The 21,993-nt window shown below is 37.9% G+C and overlaps 1 protein-coding gene across 1 annotated transcript in view; it reads right to left on the bottom strand.

The window, feature by feature from the left end:
* The window catches only part of trim3a (tripartite motif containing 3a), a 33,962-nt gene extending 13,745 nt beyond the window's left edge, over window positions 1-20,217 (bottom strand). Inside the window, exon 1 of the mRNA XM_073863113.1 lies at window positions 20,021-20,217. The gene's annotated coding sequence lies outside the window, so the exon portion shown is untranslated. The remainder of the gene's footprint in view (window positions 1-20,020) is intronic.
* Window positions 20,218-21,993: the final 1,776 nt, after the last annotated feature.

Genomic DNA, 21,993 nt, shown 5'->3' with positions numbered 1-21,993 from the left:
ATGTCACGACATTAATTAAGACAGTAATTAACATTACTGTAAAATGTGCCAGTGTTAGCCAGACGGCTAATTTGCAACTGCAGCCCTTTGGTAAGATGTTTTACAACCAATAAGTCAAAACAAAACAATCAGCACTCCAATCAACACTGGCACACAAATAACCATACAGGTGCACAAAACAACAACACACCTGGAGACGAGCAGAAAACATGTAAAATGTTAGCAGTAAATTAATTAATACATTTGTAATAGTAAAATGCATAAATAAAAAAATAATCACATGTCAGATTTTTTAAAAGCTGACTCTTTTGACTTTGTGTGAAGGAGAATATGTTGTACAATCTCTCATTTCAGTTGGAAGTCAGGGAAACTCTCAATTGGTTTCAGAGAAAGAAAATAAAGCTGCTGTAATGGCCCAGCCAATCACCTGACTTGAATTCAATTGAAAATCTATGCAAAGAACTAGAGATGCTCCAATTAGAATTTTTACAACCGATACCGAGTACAGATTTCTTGTTGTCATGATCGGCCGATACCAATGCCCAATACTGATTCTTCAAGCTAATATGTAAGCCCTTTGTGTTGACTGTAACTGTTAACTCTTTTTCTAAATAAAGTTATAGCACAGATGTTGCTTTTGTTATATTATTTAATCAGATATATTATTGTTTTATTAGAGAATCGAATAAATAAACACAATAAATATTAAGTCTAAAAAGAGCAATTTAATAGGCCATTAAAAATGATTATGACTGATAAAAGTATAGGGGAAACCGGGGCACAGCGCTTTTTGGTTTTGGCTTATTCATTAAAAAATATTTGAGTTTGATTAAATATATTTTTACACAAGCAAGAGCAACACACCCATCTCTGCTACAAATGAACATTTGAAGTTTGTTTCTAGTACTTACCATTCTTGGAGAATTACACCAAACATGACAGAAGTGCAAACGTTACAACTTACCCCATGGTGGGGTTAATTGTAACAGGCAGAGAGTTAGTTGTAAAAATTAAGTTTGCAGGCAATTCTTCAGTACTATTTGTCGATATACTTGATATTGTTTATATATCTGTCTATAATAGACAGGTATCCACACTGTATTCATTCATCCTGCCGTTTTCTAACAAAAGTTCAATTATAAATGATTAAATTTAAATAATTATACAAATGTCTAAATATATGAGAAAAGCAGCACAATTATGACACTTTTTTATATGTGACCCAGTCTGTAAAAAACATACTAAACTCTCAAAATCAAATTCTGAGATAATAAAAATCAAAGTCTTATTTTAGCCATTAATTTCATTATGATTTTAATCTTTGACATGTCCCTATTCAATCAATATTAAAGATATGAACAAAAATACATTTTGACACACAATTTTTGATGAGACAGGCGTATTTATTTTGTTGGCAGCCAGCAATCATTAGTGTGTAGCCTATTTTAAACAATGGCACGAATTACGCTAACGTTAGTGGTTTTCATATCGTAAGTGCTGAGGGGTTAGTTGTAACACAGCGTTACAATTAACCCCGCTGGGTCAAAATATTTTCAAGCATACCTATAAGTTGCTAAGAGCTGCAGACATATTTCAAAATGATGCTATGTTTTAGTCAACAAGACACTGATTAAAATGACATAACTTTGGTATTAGTATCTTACAAACCCAGCTCAGAAACCCCCCCCAAAAAAATATGTGAAGAAAAAATGCCACCAAAACACTCTTTCATCAATAACTCTATGGAAACACATTATAACTTTCCATAAATTTGCAAAAGACAATTTTTTTTGCAGCATGAAAACAATACGAGAAAAACAAATCACTCAACCCTGTGCAACTATGTAAAGGTCTGTGTTACAACTAACCCCGCGTTAGTTTTTGCCCTGTGCACCCCTACTGAAAATAAAATGCTGCACAGCCTTCAGTGTATGAATTAAATATAGATACATTCTTATAAAGTAAAACAGTTCTTCAGTCAAGAGCAGAGAGTGATTTTATTAAGAGATGAATTAGGTTACTGTAGCTTTAAGATGTGAGAGAGATCTTTGCTCTGGACACGTGCTGAATGACAAGAGCAGCTGGGAGTAAAATGAAAGTTTAAAACTTAAAAACGCATGCAAATAACAAACTTTCGGCATGAAGATGCGATGTCCGCGATATATATATATTTGTTGTATATGCTGTTTAATGGGAATGCGAAGACGCATCAAGCTGTATGCTAGGACCGGGAGCACACCCTCATAGAAAATACTAATTTCTCTGTAAAGGCAAAGAGAGAAATTCATACTTTGCAGGTCACACATGAGCAAAGGGTTGTATTGCATTGCAAGCATTTTGCATTCAGAAATCATATGATGACAATAGTAAACAGAAAGATCGGTTCATGAGATTGGCAAACTTAGCGAGTACCGCGATCGAGTCATTTAAATGCTATGATTGACCGATACCGATCTACGGCCGATCGATCGGAGCATCCCTAGAAAGAACTAAAGGTCAGTGTTCATAGAAGAGACCCAGAGAATCTTCGAGATTTGTGGAAGAATTAATCAGAAAGTGATGTACTAACACACAAGCAGCAGTAACAGTACATTCACACGGGATGAAAGCGTTAACGCTTGACGGAAGGCTTGCGTTAAGCTTGGCCAACAGACAATCACAGTGGCCGCAACACATGCTCTGGTCTTCCAAACGTAATTGGCTGGCTCTACCTAGGTTATTTGCATAAGGCAATCTGATTGGCTGACGCACGCATTGTTGCTGCTTAAAAAGTTGAAAAATGTTCAACTTCAGCTGCGAGCAATAGCAGTGACACGGCGCCGACCGATCCACAATTCAGGGCGGCAACACATGACGTCATCCATTAAAAGTGAATGGGAAGCATTAACGCTTACGCCCCGTGTGAACGCGCCGTAAGAAAAGCAGACACATCCTGAGATTAAAAACCTCACTTGCACACCCATTTCCTTATGGTTAAACTGTAAGGAAGAGATTTTCTATTATTCTTGCTGAGTTCCATCTTCTTATCAACTTCAAGCAATCTTTCAGTTCTAGCTTATGGAAGAGCAGCCAACTGCAGATTAGAACCCTGAACCGGTCTCTTAAATCTCAAAGCCGTTCTCAGACTTAAATAAAACATTCAGAATACAAGTATATGCCATGCATTTGTTTGTGACTCTCTGCTGCTATGGGAGGAAGAAAATGAAGGAAGTCTTGAAATGGCACTTCCTAAAAATTCTCTCAGTTCCTTCCTCTGCGTTTCAAAAGGCCTGCATTTCAAAGAGGAAGAGAGAGATGCACTATAATGCACCTGCATATCTGCTGGCCATTGGGATGGCCAGAAGGGAAGATTTAACTCTGCATCCCTAAAATGGAAGCTGTACATCCAATAAAGAAAAAGAAACACGGGGGGAATCTAGCGATTTGTTTTAGCACCAGATTCATTAAAGGATTTAAGCAATTCATCCAATGGTGCAAACACAGCTAACAATATCCATAATTTGGACAGCACAATCTTACAGTTCGCCTACTATAAGTTTAGGTTGTCAAAGATGCAGCTGACTTTGCATACTTTACAGGGATTTTTCAGCATCAGCATCTCTTTAAATGTAAAAAACACAGTTTTTTATATTTTACCATCTTTACCTCAACTTAGATGAATTAATATCGCTTTCAATGCGTGCACTTTTAAAGGCGCTCTAAGCGAATCTGTGTGACGTCACTTTTTTATTGATGTTTGAACTGTTTTCAAACAAACGGAGCGTAGCTAACTCCTCCCCCCTCCCTTCCGTGCTTTCATGAACGCGCCCAACCCCTACCCTCAAATCCTTCTTGTCGTTTATTGGCTGGAACACTTTGTTATGGTTTCTGTTTGTAGGTTTGGCCACTTTGTTTTTATTGCAGTTTGTGGAGCCTGGGCTGTCTACAGAGATTGCTACAAGCGGATGGCCGCGTTCGACACTATACGCAATACAAATGATTTCTTATTTAAATTATTAGGCTAACAGGCCGTCAGGGCAGCACTGATTTGGCGACATTGACATTACATTAAAACATTTAGGATAGGTGAAGAAAAGTAACCGATCCACCATTACAAACACAGTTTAGAACAAACAACATTAGGCTCCACAGCTTTCTGTTCTTGAAAGAAGTTAAACTTAAAGAAGAAAAACGATAGTGTGTGTGCAAATGCTGTCTATTTCCTTTGTATAATTGTTTGTAGTGGAGTGTCCTGTCTAAATATTTGTGCTGTTGTACGCGGACTGTACCCGCAATGTGTGCGTGGTCTCAAATTTTGGGCTGCGCGCAGATGGTCCGCGCGGCCGACTGCGGACCCTCCTGATGACGAAAATGACGTCATGCGGACGGCGCGCATACGTGGACGTCCCTAGTATACTTTCGGCTTAACACATTCACGAGGCGCTGTACAAGGATTAAAAGTGGATGCTTTGAAAAAAGATAGGTATGTATTAATTTGTCTAAGTTGATCTGAGAACATGGTAAAATATTGAAAAACGGTGATGTTTTCCTTTAAATACAGGATACATGTATGTGTACGGCGTTTTGCCATTTCAGACCATTTAGCAATTGATTAAAGTGAAAGCAGATTATCAGTAAATAAGACATGGTTTTTGAAGCAAAGTAGCACACAAAAAACTGTTTAGTAAATTCGCCCCACTGTTTAAAACCAATAGCAATTTAGGAGCTCAGATGCAAAAGTCTCTAAACGCCACCTTCGTAAAAAATGAGATAATAATATTAACCGAATGTTCTCGGCACGCATTATACATTCATCAAATACTTTTACTTCAAATCTGCTTAATCCCGGCCTCAGGTCATTCATTAATACCGTCTTTTTGATATCATTACTGTACATACTATTATTACATAATACATATTATTTTTACGTAAATATCTATATTATTATCTGTTTATATTTATGCTTATTATCATTGCTTCATAACAATATCATCATAACAATTGCGGTTTTGTTTTGTTTTTGTTCCGTTTAATCATGTTGCATGTTTTGCACTTTATAATAAAAAAAATTAAATACCTGCTTTTTGGCAGAATCCATTAAGAGTCTAAACAGATATTCTAATTTACAGGAAAACACTTCAGACGCACTTAGAGGGTTTTGCATCTGAGCTCTTCAATTGCTTACCATGTTTACATTTAGCAGACGCTTTTATCCAAAGCGACTTTCAGCGCATTACAATCGAACCCATGACCTTTTGTGCTGCTAAAGGAATGCCCTACCAATTTAGCTACAGGGACTACATATACATCCACACACAGAGACACAAGCCTTTCAAAATATTCATGGGTCTGGATCGTCACACCAGACAGGGCTGCGGATTTTCTCAAGCAGACCTCATTGTTTGGTTTCCTGCTCAGTGTAGCCAAGCCCAGTAACCACTGCAGTCCCCGTCACTGCCGCCCCACCCCCTCACAACAGCCCTGAATAAGAGCAGCTGAATGCTGATATCACAACGCCCCCCCAATACCGCTGTCATCTTGTCTCTTTCTTTAACTGCCTCTCTCCCTCTCTCTCTCTCTCTCTATCTCTGCATTCCTTCTCCTACTCTGAACCGCCGAGCACAAAAAATAACAAAGGCCTAAGTCTGTCCAGTTGTTTTATTTCATGTCCCATAGGCAGGCTTGACTAAGTGCTAAAAATGTATGATAAATGTTTATTTTATTTAAACATGATAAGATGTTTTACTGTGACAATGTGCATAGTTAAGAAACAAAGCTGTTATGTTGCCTAGCATGTGAAGTATAAATATTTGGCCATAGTGTAATAATCTTTTCTTCTCACATTACGTTAATGAGATTAATACCCCCTGCAGTCAGAGCCATTGTGAACAGCCTGGGCTGAAATCTCACGGTAGCAGTTTTTCACACCCACAAAAACTGAAAAATATTATGTCCTATTTAAGAGATTAAAAAGGTCACAGGGTCAGTTTTCTGATTTTACTGTAACCCTTAAAATTCCCACTGTACACTCATAAACATAATGGTTCCAAAAGTGGTCTTCGCAGCAAAGATTTTTATAAAACCATTTTTGAAAACTTTATTTTTTTTTAAATGTATTTTTAAAATATTTAAAATGGCTTTACCCAATCATAATAAAGTATATTTTTACGGGTTTTTTTACAGTTTACGTTTTTTATTTTTTATTAGGCAATCATACCAGAACAGTCGAACGTACAGCCTTGCAAAGTATACTTCATTTGACTCGTCACGATTATGAAATTTGGCTGATGGTTAATTATCTTATAAATTGTGGCGATTGTGACGATTAATTGCTTGTTTTAGGGCTTTGACGTTTGATTCTGATACATTTTTTTGTTTGTTTATGAAATAATTTTTACACATTGTTGTGAAAATTCTTTATAAGAAATAAACACAATAAAGTGTCTGAAAAATAACTGAAAATAAAAATGCGATCAAAACAAAATGACTATACCAGAATAGGCCTTAAATAGAGGCCAATCCTACGAACTAGGTCATATTAGTACCGCACCACGTCTGTAGTGGCAGCAAAAAAAATTTATTCCTTGCAGATCCCTAGGAATAGCATCTTTCACTTCCCTAAATTTGGAATTGCCATTTCGGAAATGTATGTTTTACCTGGCAATTCATATTGCTTATCAAAGTTTTGCAGCAATTCTTTAAATGCTGTTTTTTCCACTCTATTGAATAGATTTGCAATGTATCGCGTTACACTGTCACTTAAGGAGCACCATCTGATACTGTCTCGTTCAACGCATTCAAATTGCGACAAATTGCAATACCTATCCTGGCCTACATACATACTCATGTGCGTGTATAAGCGAATTGCGTGTACAAAGTATGGGTTATTAAATCCGGCGGTGCTCATAATATTCTGATGACACAATTTGCGTCACGTGCACTGTACCGCTGGCCCTTGCATATGTGTAAAAAGTGAAAAATACCCAGGCCTTTACATGAAAGCAGTTCTTGGACTTTACTGCTAAAAGTGCTGCAATACACTCAGTATTTAATTAAAAAAAATGTATAATATTTAGTCAATATCTCATTATAACTAAACACTTGATCTCATATAAAAATGTGCATTTCGGCTAGATCAAAAAGTGGCGTTCTTCAAGATCCCATTTTTCAAAGTGTGTAGTGTTGTGTGTAATGTTGGTGTTGGAGCATAAATAATACCTGCAAAATTATAAAGCTAAAAGTTCACTGTCAGGCGATATATTTCTTTAATAAAAGTCCCCTTTCAAAGCCTACAATGAACAGCCGGTTTGGACCACCCTCTACTTCCTGGTTAAATGACGTCAATATAAGAGTTTTTGACTAAACTCTGTCCACAGGAATACATTAGTCGCCAGCTAAGCTCAAACGGCTCTGCTAAGATAAGCTGCTGTCGAATCACAACACACTAAACAGACTACACAGTGGACGGTGAAAACAGCGCTATAGAGATAAGTAAATTGTGTAAAAAATACATGTGAAACATGAACATATTGCACACTGTAAACACAATCAAAGCTTCAAAAACACAGCAAGAACAGGACCTTAAAGTAAACATTTTAGCTCTGGAATCTTGTTTCCCATTTTACAGCTTCAAATATAATATTTTGCATTAAGCATTTGATTTGTGACTAATGGCTGTTTGGTTAAATTCAGGTTTACTCTATTTCACAGTAAATATGGTTAAAAGGCATGAAAAAAATTATCAATATCAGCCCTATAGTACCTCCCATAATGCACCTTGTACGCACTAGAGGTACAGTACAACACATTTGATCAACTTTTACTCAAGCTACACAAATATCTCTTTGGATGTCGATAGCGACAGGATAATGATGACCAACAAAAGCCTCAATAATAAAAACATATTTTCACTCTCTTTCAATATGGTACTGTAATAAAACGTAATTTGTACTGTAATAAATGTGTTTCAGAAGGGCCTTAAACGTATTTCCCGCCTAATGCCCCATTCTAAGACCATTCTTGGTGAGTATAGTCCTTAATCGGATTGTAAGGCAGGCTTACATTCTGGAAAAAAAACAGACTGGGTCTAATCTGCCTAGGGCCGAGACCGCCTGCCCATCCCGCCACCTACAGCTTATCGCAGCCTGACAATGGAATTGAGCAGATTGGCCAAGACTGTGTAATTTCCATAAATTTAATTTCTTGCAATTAGCCAACATTACCAAAGCAGCTTGTGGCTCTTCCATGTCTAATAGAAGGATATTGCAGGTAGGCAATTTACAGTGTCGTTCGAAGGGCCATGGAAAACAATTACGCAAACCACTGACGCTACAATGTCTGATACAGACAACAATTGCATGTGGTTGCGATATGGACAATGCTATCTGTGTGTGCATTGATTTTAGGAATAAATGAACTGTGCAGAGGCTATGGTACCAGTGATATAGATTCTATATAATTGGTTTGATTTTTCATTCTAAGACTTGCAGAAACAGTATTTTGAATGTTGTGTCTGTGGGTAGATGGTGAGTCACAGAGCACCAACAGAATCAATGAACATGCAATGCTTTTTATCCTTACATGTCTGCTTTTGCCTGCAGAGGTGGGCTGGATGGTCTGCAATACATGCAATGATATTTCCTGACGGTGCATCTACATCCTTACTAACAGACTGTTGTTAATGACTTTCAGTCACTTATTGTGTGGAAGATTTAACAGCTGGACTATGCATGACAAGGCACTTTGAATGGTGATCATCTTATTTTTTCTCTGAAGGTGTGTAATATCAAAGTTAAGACCCAGTGTTTAACATTTGAATACATACATATATATATATATATATATATATATATATATATATATATATATATATATATATATATATATATATATATATATATATATATATATATATATATATATATATATATATATATACTGCTTAAAGACACACCATGCAGTTATTTTACCTTAATATAACAGCTTCAAAGTCATTTCGATGGTAAACGAAGTCATAGTATGGCGAATCATCCCCCTGTTGAAGCTCGGGAAGGACGCCGCTACCAAAACCAGCAATGCAAGCTTGAGAGAACCGCCCCTGACAAATCTCGCGAGAATCACGACTTGCTTTACGGCAACGACGTCACACACGTTAGGCTTGTTCGGCTTCGTGCAGCGCTGCAGGAGCCGGCAGTCGGATGACGTAAAGGTGCCGCGAGAATGATCCGAGACGGCGCTTTGGCGTCATCCGGCTGTCGGTTCCTGCAGCGCTGCATGAAGTCAAACAAGCCTGTAACAACAACTGCACGCGCGCATTTGAGACGTGATGCTCGATGAGGGAAACAGCTAAGAAAACCCGTTCGGAAGAGAGTAGAAAGCGAAAAAGAGAATCTGACCGAGTTAGGAACCGGACAAGAGTCCCACTCGGTCAGGTTTTTACTCGTTGGCGTGAGCTAATAGACAGCCCTGGATGCAAAAGGGATGCTGATCTGGCGATCTTGTTGATGGACAAGTAAGTAAATCTTTTATTTGTAAATTTGTTTGCGGTCTATGTTGTATGTGGTTGCGCTTGCTTGTAGTGTGTATTTTTTTTACTAAGCTGTTCATTCATCCAGTGTTGATAATTAGACCAGTAAAATAACTTCAACATGGGTCTAGCTAGCTTACGATCATAAGAGCATTTAGCAGACTTGCTAACAAACACTCGTTTCTCTTACATGTTTTTTTTGGCCATCTAAACTCAAGTGTTGTGTTGTGATGTGTACGTAGTCATTTGTCTAATTTCGATTTCTTATGGCCAACGAATAACGGCCAATGTTTTGAAATAATGCAACGTATACGATTAACTTTGTCAATGCATTTTGTAATGTTTACATTACAATTAAAAAACAAATTAAATTATACAGTAGACATAACGTTAGACTATAGACTGTTTACTTGTGATTAAGCTGCAATCTTGTAAAAACGTAATAAGCCAGCAAACGCGGTAGGCTACTTTATTATTATATGCCTACTCTACACTTGGCATAAACTTCTTATTATCCTATTACCATCATCTGTAGTTTAGTAGACATGCAGTAGTCTAATATTTGTATGAAATTGTGAAACATTTCCTGGTCATTATCTTCGGAGTCCATCTATGCATATTCACACCCAACACTATCCTTACAGGTACGTACAGAGTGGGGGTGCGAAATTACGACAGTTGCAAGTTTTCCCCAGTAACTCTAGGGGTCGCTTTTTGACAAAAACGTCAAACTGCATGGAATGCCTTTAACCGTACAGTTCAACCCAAATATATGCCATTGTTTAATCATTAGGGTCAGTCGTCCACACCTGTATGCTTCAAAAATTAATCATCTGTACAGCTTATCCTTATAGGGGGACCCAAGTAATGCTGGAGCCTATCTAAGGGGGAACAAGTGGCCATTTCACAAATCAGACTTTTTCTTCCTGGAATTTGACAGATGGGGTCACTATGAAATCTTGAAATGTCATTTTACATATAAAAAAGCTGCATTAAAAATCTAATGTGCATGGTTTAGAACAACACTGGGTACATGTAAACAACAACAATTGTACTAAAAACAAAAGTTATAAATACATTTAGCATCTTGAGTAACACAAACAGGTCCCCTTGGTTGTTATGCCTGTCAAGTCCTTGTGTTGCTGTCGAGTAAACGAACAGACAAAACGCATCAAAAGTTTCCTGTTTTTGTTTAAAAACATTGGCCCTGCCCCAAATGGCACACTTCATGTGACTTTCGTTCCAACTGCGCGAGCTCGCTTTGCCTATGAGTCCATAGAGTGTCCCATCTGTCATTTTTATGCTCCAAAGTGTGCTCATCAGCACCCCCTTTGCACCCTTAATGTGGTCTTTGGGGAAGCTCGGACTACTGCAGGCTTCACGCACTTTACCAACCCAGATGTTCTTGCAAAAACACAATCAGACGAATCAGACGACAGATCGGAGGAGTTCACAATTGATGGGCAACTTATCAACCTATTTCCGGCATGACGCTTGAGTCTGTCCTAAAATAAAGGGTGCTCCCTTGTGGACTCACGTCAAAAGTCCCTAAGGTCTGCACTACATGATGTCATCAAAGTGTGGACTCTAACGGTACGGGGCGTAAGCGTTAAAGCTTCCCATTCACTTTTAATGAGTGACGTCATGCCAAACTGAATTGTGGATCTGTCGGCGATCAGTGCCGTTGCTCGCGGCAGAAGTTGAACATTTCTCAACTTTTTAAGCGGCAACGTGTGCGTCACCCAATCAGATCCCCTTATGCAAATAAGCTAGTGCGAGCCAGCCAATTACATTTATGGAAGACCGGAGCATGTGTTGTAACCATTGTGATTGGCCTTTGACCACAGTTCAGACAAGCCTTCAGTCAAGCGTTAACGCTTTCGCCCCGTGTGAATGTACCGTCAGGGAAGTCCACAAGTCCGAAGTGTGCCATTTGGGACAGGGCCGTTGTCGAGTAAATGTGACCTAAGGCCCTGCCCTGTTTAAATTAATGTGTTTTTGTTTTTAAAGCAAGTTTTGTTTTTATTAAAACGATTCAATGGCTTTTTACTGTGCAATGGCTTTTAACCTTTTCAGCCGTTTACATTGAATTTTATTACTGAGCCCATGACTTTATACTGCACCTAACAAAAGTGTGCAGTTAAAAACTGAGCCATTATTAGACTACATGTGACCCTGGACCACAAAACCATTCAGCAGTAGCACAGGTATATTTGTAGCAATAGCCAAAAATACATTGTATTGGTCAAAATTTTCCATATGCCAGAATCATTCAGATTTAACGACCATGTTCCATAAATATATTTTCTACCCTAAATATATCAAAACTTTTCTTTTGTGAGGGATGCACTTGATAAGGACCTCATTTGGACAACGTTGAAGGCGATATGTATTTTAAATACATTAAATATGTATTTTAACTATAAATATATGAATCATATTTACAAATGATTAAACCAAATAGTGTGTTTGTGACATTTGATCATGAAACTAAAAGTAAACTCTCATTAAAAATGAGAAAATAAAATATTTCAAATCAATATTTAATGTTTCTTATCTTGAGGTAAATAGCCGGCTAATAAGAAGGAAAATGTACAGTCAAGTTGCTATCACGAAATAAGCCAGCAGGTTGCTATCATGGTCCTGAAACAATTAAACAACTGTGAAAAGCGCTTTATAAATAAAATAAAATTGAATTGATCACACTGTTGGGGCTTATAACAACCTGCTGCCTATACATTATCCCCTACATAAATCAATGCAAGCTTATTTATTCAGCTTTCAGATTATGTATCTCAATTACATAAAACTGACCCTTATGACTGGTTTTGTGGTCCAGGGTTATGTTATTTTTTTACATGGTTGTTGCGGCTGGTCATTGTCATCATTTGGTACCGTAATGATCACTTGATTCTGGCTTTATGAATCAGGGAAAGATATGCAATGATCTAAAAGACCCAATCTGGTAGCAAATGTGGGCAGCCACAGCTTCATTTACATAAGTCTCTGTTTAGGTCTGTCTATATTGCAGGGCAAAAGTATTGCTTTTTAAAAAGGAAATGCACTAAATGTAAACATAGTGCTAATAGATTAATCTGTTGTGAAAGCATAAATGCAATCAGTGACACAGCAAACAGTCACATCAAAGCAGAGGCTGGGTGGACTCTGGTTCTTATATAAGGTAAACTAACAGTCATTGAGCATTGTGGGAACACAGAAGTTGATCAAATCAACTGATTCAATCTTTATCCACACAACCATGAGTGGATCTCAACACAAACGAGACATTTCATGAATGTTTTATAACATCTGAGCCAGAACATCTAAACAGTGGGATGCTGTGTCAGGAAACCAGTTCGGAGACCAACCCACGCTAGTCTGAACTCTTTTTCTGACTCACAGGTTTAAAACGACAGCTTGTGTTTGTTAAAGAAATTCTTTACCCAGGAATGAGAATTCAGTCATTTACTAACCTTTGCGTTATTATTTTGTATTATAGAACAAAAATGTATAATCATTTAACATTTTGTACACATTTTGTACAAGCTTTTCCAACACTTAAAAAAATCCAATAAGCATTAAAAGCATTATAAAATAAATCTGTATGACTTCTTTCAAGTCATCTGCAATCATGCAATTGTTTACAACCTGCAATAATAGTGACTGAACTTTCATTTATGGGTGAACTATTCCTTTAAACAGCATTTCGGTTCAGTGCCGTTTTGAAGTGAAGAAGACATGGTTATCCTGCTGTTTTGGCCCAGATGTCAAGCCCTATGGGAGAACCCTGGCTCCAATTCATCCCACTGTAATATTACATGAAAGCCTCTGCCACGCCACATGGCCCATTCTGCATCCCTACAACCAGATGGATAAATTTGTTCTTCCATACTGTTTGGTGAATGATAATTCAAAGCCATATTGACTCATTAATACATTGTACTAAGCAGAATGCTATAAATGGTGCCATTTGTCTCTCGCTAAATGACAGAAGAAAAAGCTAATTGCTGGAATACAAGTTACCCCAAATGTCTAAATCATTAGTCGCACTATTTAACTTTTAAACAGAAGTCTGATGTGGTCATCTGTACACTCCCTGATGCCTCTGCATTAACACTCACATGCTTAAAAATCTCAGTGTTAAGAAAGCAGAGCCCAAAAGATTTCTCTGATGCCCACTTGAGATTGAAAATCCATTTACACCAAAATAAAATGAATACTGTTGATATTCTTGCAAAATAGTTCAATTTCTTTCCATTCTTTGTGCAAAGCTCTAGCAGCAAGAATAATACACTGTCATCATCTCTATCAACAACTCATTTGTAGTCAAAATAAATAATAGAAAGTTAAAATGACTTGTAAATCCAAATAAATTAAAAATATTTAAGGCAGCAAAGAGTTTTTAACAGTGTAGGTTAGGGGTGGGCGATAAACTGGTAGATATGATAAACTTGTAGAAATTTGTCAACCAGAAGAGACGAGATATCGTCTTATCGAGGTTGCGTTGCTGTGCGCGTGGTTACCAAAACGTAACGTTTGTACCAGTATTGAAGCACCGCAGTTTTTTGCTATATGCACGCACTGTTTCTGTGTGAGAGGAGCGCGCAAGTCGCGCGTCCGCTGCTCATTAGGCTTGGGAGTATTTTTGCCACTTTATTTGCCTTAAATACAAATATGCGTTGAAATTCCCGTCTTTGCAAGTATGCTCATTAACTTGACCATTTAAGGCTTAAAGGATAATTCCAGTATTTAACACTTTGAGTCTCATTTCTGGTTTGTTTTGGATGAACTACAGTGATGGACACAGAAATTTTGACAATGGGTCGTGTCTTGAGTTTTTGACTCGTTTAGAAGCGTCTCTTGACTGCTTCAGAATGGAAGTCAATGGCCATGCACAAACATGTCATTAAAACAACACTTAACGTTTATTTTCAAAACTGTGCTACTCACCGAGTGGTTCGTGGTATTTCATTGAAATAACATTTTGGTCATATCGCCCACCCCTAGTGTTATGTTGCATACCATGTTGCAGGGTTTTTTTGTTGAATTAGGTAAGTTCTCTTCATCTGTTAATCCTATTACCTGTGGAGTGCCTCAGGGATCCATTTTGGGGCCACTTATTTTTAATTTATATAGGCGACCTATGGGGGATATTATGCTTCATTTCACTTATATGCTGATGATACCCAGTTATACATGCCACTGAAACCCGGTAATACCATTGAACTTTTGTTGGCCTGCCTTGAGGACATTCAAAGATGGCTGTCTAGTAGTTTTCTTCGACTTAATGAGAATAAAACTGAAATAATTGCCTAATGCCTTTGGCTCTCCTAACACATTTTCTTTCAGTTTCCTCCCAGGTCAGGAATCTTGGTTTTATCCTGGATTCTGAACTTTGCATTAAAGAACAGTTTTTATCAATTAAGGATTATTTTGGGAGCCATTTCTGTCATTTCAAAACCTGAAGAAGGTTACCCATGCTTTCATTACCTCTCGTCTTGATTATTGTAATTTGTTTCATTTTGTTTTACCTCTGTCGTTCATTACACGTTTACAGATGGTACCAAATACTACTGCAAGGCTGTTGACCGAGGCAAAGAAGTCGGATCATGTTACACCAATTTTAGCTTCTCTTCATTGGCTTTCAATAGGAACCCAATTAAAAATTTTGCTTTTTGTTTTTAAAGCTCTTAATGGTCAAGCCCCATCCTATCTTATTGATCTAATTACTCCTTTTTCATCTTCCAGATCTTTAAGGTCTGCAGATGGGGCTCTCTTTCTCGGTCACGGTCGGTTAAAAACTAAGGGTGATAGAGCTTTTTCAATTTGCTGCTCCCTGTCTCTGGAATCAACTGCCACTGGATATCCACCTTACACCTTCTATCGTAACTTTTAAAACCATGTTGAAAATCCACTTGTACTCCCAGGAATTTTAATTTTATATTTTTTTATATACTGTTATATTGTTGTTTTAATGTTTTATTGACTGTGTTGCCTATTTATTTTATGTGCACAAATACAAATAAACTTTACTTACTTACTTACTTACACCATAACCACATGCATTTTTAAATTTCACATTAGGGTTGGGCAATACTGACCTAAATTCTTATCTCTGTAATTTTTGGATGAATGACGGTATGCAATAAATATGTATTTTCAATAAAGTGAAATAGTGGAATACTCACGTGAGACATCAAGACATCATCACATTTATTCAACCAGCTTATGATAAAAATAAAATTAAAAGACTAAGTTTTCCTTGCTATTTAAAAACATACAACCTTAGTCTTACGTGTGACCTATAGGTGAACTTGATATACCGCCCAGCCCTACAGTAAGTCACATACTAAGGTCAAACTTTAGTGTATAATGGTCTAAAATCAAATTTGGGAAGATGACTCAAAGGATACACCAGACAAATCAATTTTTGTGACAGACAGAACGGTCTCTAAGGCTTTTATGTAAATGTCTCATTACCTTGACTGCACATTCTGAAAGAAAGACACATGCAGTAGCCAATACAGTCTGTCACACTACATAGGCAATTCTCATCCACATGACTGGATTTACTGCAATGCCTATATGACTTTGCGTGAAACAAGTGAAAATCTGACACAAATACAAAAACTACAAGTGATGCTTCTGATACAAGTGATTCTCAGGACACCAATTCTTCTGAATTATTCTACTCTGTCTCCGTCTGTCTGCTTTGCTTAACATGAACATGATAGCACCTGTCAACCGCGTGAACAATACCAGCCTTCATCAAATACCACACACAACACCAACCGCACAACTACCTTTATGTGGTCACTATGAAGTAAACTGTCATCATATGGAAATACATTTGCAATGCTGCCTTTTGAATTAAAAGGACATAATAGCAGGGTCATCTACCAGTTTCTACCAAATGATATCAGCATCAGTTAAATGTTATCTTGCTTATGTTATCTATGATTACAGAATGTATAAACATAGTCCTTGTAGCTTGTCATGCATAAAATATTTCTAACCATGAAGCAAGACAAGAGATTTGGCAGCAGTTACAGATCAAAATACAAAAGGTCGCTGGATAACCACTGAATATGCATTAACATCCTACTCAGAGATAAAGCACATTCTCATGGCACTGAAATATAAGATTTTTATATAACAACCAGTTTACCATGAAATCGATGTGAATTTCATCATTCTTCTCAAACAGATGATGAAACTATGAGTAGGAACAGCTGAGCATTCACTGTGGAGAAGTAACAGCTGTTATAGTGCGCTGGTGAAACCCTTTAGTGTCTCCCACTTAAAACAATGAGCTTTACATGAGATGTTTCCTCAAGGGTTTCCAAACAGATCGCAAAACAAACAACGTGTCATTGTTTGTCATTAAACATGAGCTTTGCATGGTAGCACAATCATTACTTCTAACTCAACTCAGGACAGACCCAAGACAGACCATTTATAGCTGGGACAGTTTTTCCTTTACTTTCAAAGAGTATAGGCTAAAACATACAGGACAGTCAGGACCTTAGAGATTTATGCTGCTTAACTGGTAACGCATTGCGTTTAAGGATGTGGGTTCAATTCCCAGGGAGCAGTGTTCAGCTAATAATAAATAATGTATATTTTGAATGCACTGTCTGTAAGTCCCTTTGTATATAAATATCTAACAAATTGAGTCCAGTTTTAAAGATTACTTTTTGAATCCTGACCCTGAAGCAATTTAATTCAATGCCATGCTGGTTTGACAACACTACAAAACAACATGTTGACTTGAGCTATTTGGATATGAACTGTATTGAGACTTGCTTTAAACAGGAGTTTAATAATCTCTCTACATCATTATATTATCATAATTAATTATCACCACTAGGCTGTCATTCATGTCATTTAAAGGACAAGTTTGGTATTTTACACTTAAAGCCCTGTTTTCAGATCGTTTATGATGAAATAGAACGGTTTTGACTGAAATGTGGACATATGATGCGGGCACGAGAATTTTCGGGTGTTTGTGTTTCACCTCCCACCTCTACAATGGCTTTATAGGTGCACTGGAACAATCCTTCCTAAAAACTTTTGTTTACAAAGAGGTGAAACTCACCGAGTTGTCAGGGGTGCTCACTGATATGCTCACACAAAAATCGCTGCAAAAGATGCTTTCCAACAGGTGTTTTAGTATTCGTTGTAAACTTGTGGACCTATTTTTCCAAACGCCTCACACCCGTATATTCTTCCGTTGAGAGCTTGAATAATAGACACTCCAGCCCAGTTGGTGGCGATAATCCACCTTTGCAATTACAAGAATACAAACAACGTTCCCAGCGCGGAGTAATACCGTACCTCACAGCACATCTAATACAAGTCAATGGAGTTGGACAAAAACTATGATAAAACCTGTTGGAAAGCATCTTTTGCAGCGATTTTTGTGTGAGCATATCCAGGGTTTAAATTGGGCCGGGGCCGTCCGGAGCTAAGCCCCGGCACATAGGCTGAAGGTCGCGCTCTGCTCTTGCCAGTGTACCCGCTGCGCTTGTGCGTGTGTACTCGCTGCGCTGGTGCGTGTGCACTGACGCGAAGGGAATAATGCGTTTTCATTCATTATGGGGCATACTCACCAACGCAAGTTCAACGATTTGCGCGAGCAGATTACATACAAAGTCAATGCAAAGACGCAACCAGGCGCGTCCTCGCACGGGGCGATGGCAATGACGCGAATTGGGCGCCGCAATTGCCGCGAAAACACGCGCTTTTCCCTTTAAATGCGTCTTCGCGCAAGTTATGCAACTTAAGCGAAAAAAATCAGAACTTCAAGAACGCGCTCTCACACAGGATCATTTGACGAGAGAGAGAGAGAAACAGAGAGAGAGAGAGAGAGAGAGAGAGAGAGAAAGAGAGACAGAGAGAGAGAGGTAAGAATGGTGCCCACGTCGAGAAAACTTCATAAGACTAGAAACGTGTAAAGGATTAAAGTATGTATGTCACTCATCTAATTACATTATGTTAAGGATGACACTGGATATAACTATTATAGTTTAATAAAATAATGTATTTTGATTACACAAATCAAACCTAACTATATGATTGTTTTAGCTGCTGACCAGCATAGGGAATCTCTATGGCTAATTTATAAGACATTTTGATGATACAGTACTGTGTGTTGCACCTTTTCTTTTTATTTGAGTCTTTTTAGCCTATCTTATGCCTAGAATTATTCAAGGAGGTTGATTCTTTTAACTTCCTTTAAAGTTTGATCAGTTGTGCATAATGACATGTGCAACAAATGGATATAGGGTGTCAAACTCATAGATTTGCATCATTTAAAATTCAGACGCTCTTTATAAAATATTTGTGGTCAACCTCTGGCACAGATTTAAAGCTGAAACTTATCAAATCCTATCAGAGGTCCAGAATGTCATTGAAACACACCAGTGGCTTTGCTATCATCAGTATTAAACATGTTACCCCTTGAAGTACCCCTCCCCGCAGAGCCCCCCCACATAACAAATCCCAATTTAACCCCTGAGCATATCAGTGAACACCCCTGACCACTCGGTGAGTTTCAAGTCTTTGTAAACGAAAGTTTAATGCATTTTAGGAAGGACAGTGCACCTATGCACCCATTGCAGAGGTGGGGAGTGATACAACAAACACCCGAAAATTCTCGGCCAGCATCATATGTCCAAATTTCAGTCAAAACCGTTCTATTTCATCATAAACAATCTGAAAACAGGGCTTTAAATGTAAAATACCGAACTTGTCCTTTAACTATGTCAAGTTTGTCTTACAAAATGATATTGAGGCAAATAATTATTTTGATTCGGTGCATGAAATATTTATATTTAATATATTTTTATCACATTGACAACCAGAGACAGGGGCTAAAATCTGACCGACCAAGATGCAATTGCTTAGGGAAAAATGCAAATGTCATTTAGGAGAGACTTTTGAGGGAATACATGTCACAAAAATAAGGGACTCTTATATACAGTATGTACAGCCAGGCTGCACCTGCTTCTCTCAATGCACTACACACAACCATTGTGTATTACAGCATCATCAAAATCATGCAAATTGCATCCTAATTTGGATGATCCATCGAAAAGCTTTTATTAACATATAAATAAATAAATAACTTAGAGGTTGCAATATTAAAAGATGACAACACAGCACTCATTACCTGACACACATATACATGCAACAACATCCGTTCCGCGTGCCCGGTGAAACAATGGCAACACCAGACAACTGTGTCAAACTCGCTGACCTAAAACACAACCCATGACATAAAGGGGAATCTACATCCTGCAGATATTTTAAGACTTCCGCAGATCTCCGGTGACGGTGGACAAGCTTTAACAGTCATGAAAAACGTTTACAATAAAGCAGACTTAGCAGTCAAGTCACAGTAAAGCCGGTAAATGCCAGTCAATGAATTATTCACAAAACAACGCGTGCGCTAAAATGACTAAATGAGATTTGGGAGAGGCGACGATAAGAAACTACGGCACTCACGTGAAATCGGGCCGGATTTAGAGAAACATCAGCACGGGTAACGGGAGAAAGCAGTCTTCATTGTTACTGTCCGATAATTAATCCAGCGATTTAGAGGTTTTTCTTGAAAAACTGCAGTGCTTTCACCGACTGGGAGAGTCGGTAAGGAGGGGACGATGAACTGAGATTCTGGGCGTGTGCGAATATGAAGGATGTTCGCTCATTGGCTGAAGGTTAAATGGGTGGAGCTATGGTAGCCAATAGACGTTATCGGTTTGGAATATGTAAAATATAAACACGAAATTTATAAAGAAAGGGTGATGCGCTGCGACAGTTACTGAGGAAAATTAATCTCTGTATGGCTCTTCCGATTGATTAAATCATCGTGATCATTTGTTAAAACATGTTTCTTGCAATAAAAATAAATGTAGGCAAGAAAAAAGCAATAATGAATAATTATAAGACATCAAAACAAAACAAAAACATCATAGTACACCTTATTTGTGGGGAAAAAAGACAATATCTTATATAAACCCCGTTTCTGCAAACATTGTTGGCATCATGTAATGATTCAGTCGATCCATGGCATAAATTCGCAAAAGTGTTGTGGCGCTGCGCAAATCGGTTGGAGTATGACGTTAAAGTACCGCGAGAGCGATTCTAAAGCACAACTCTCGCGGTACGCTGATGTCATTCGCCATCGGTCTGCGCAGCGTCGCGTGAAGACGAACACGCATACAGTTTAGGGTGGAGTGTGGCTGCTTAGTCCAGGGGTTGGGCTTTGTTTGTAGTGGGGTGGGGGAGTTAGGTCTCCGTCTTGGGCTTTCATTGTAAGGTGGTGGTTGCTATGGAGACTGCATCCAGCCTGAGGCAGCCAGATGGCAGAGACCGACTGTCTCACCGAGCAGTGTCAGCAGACAGTACATTAAGACATACACCGAACATTATTACTCATTTGTCCATCATGCATCTTATGGTGTGCTCTGCCAAAAAAAAACTAATATTTTAAAGTAGGATAAAACAGAAAAAAAATTATGGCATTTCCAGTCAATATATAGCCTATTTTTTTAAAGCGGACTTTTTTATGAACTGCACACAAATGTAAGCCTAGTCCAAGCATCTATATTTTGTTTGTATACTGATTTAACTCATTTATACCTAATTTCTTTTATTACAGATTGTCTACATGATAATTTGATACATTAAAATGTCCAAAAAATTACAGTCATACATTTATTTCAGTCATTTGCTTAACTTAAGTGTCAAATTTATTGTCATAGTACCACATTTTCTGGATAAACAATAAGGATTTAGACAGGATTTAGCACTGTAACAGCATAAATTACTAATAATATCCAGGGATTACAAACAATTGTTAAAATCTGTCTAATATGCTACTTTCAGGACCAATAGGACTGCAACATCATTGTTTGTGGTGATATTCAATCAAAAGTGCTTTATCCTTTATTCTTATTTCTTTAAGAATGAAGATGATTTGCTTACACAATCCCCCAAATATCCCCTCCCCCAGGACTTCACCCCCTACAGGGTCTCAGGCTGTTATTGATGTAGTCTAGCAGGCATTAGACTCCGTAAACCACCTAAGGCAGGCCTATCGGGACTCTCCGACGTTATCTATTTTCCCTAAATAAGCTCTCAATGTCTTTATCAAGGATAAGCGCCCTTTCATTGTTCTTCATTAATCCCAGAGATTAGGAGATTCACCAGCGAGGCTAAAATCCATTTTTAAGCAAAACTACTTCAGCCTCAACAGCTTACTTTTGACCATGCATAACCACATCAGGTCGAATAGAAACTAACACAACCTATGCGATATAAAAGTTAAATATTCTGCATAAAATGCTGTAGCAATATCAGCAAAAGTATCAGGATATAAATGTGAACAACTCTGTTGTTACATATCTTTCTACATATTTACCACTGACCAGCTATTTAATGGGCTGTGAATTGTCATGTATTCCTCAGGGTTCCCACACCTT

This window comes from Misgurnus anguillicaudatus, chromosome 24 (genome assembly GCF_027580225.2).
Source record: "Misgurnus anguillicaudatus chromosome 24, ASM2758022v2, whole genome shotgun sequence".
Classification (NCBI taxonomy): domain Eukaryota; kingdom Metazoa; phylum Chordata; class Actinopteri; order Cypriniformes; family Cobitidae; genus Misgurnus; species Misgurnus anguillicaudatus.
This window is presented reverse-complemented; position numbering and strand designations above follow the sequence as displayed.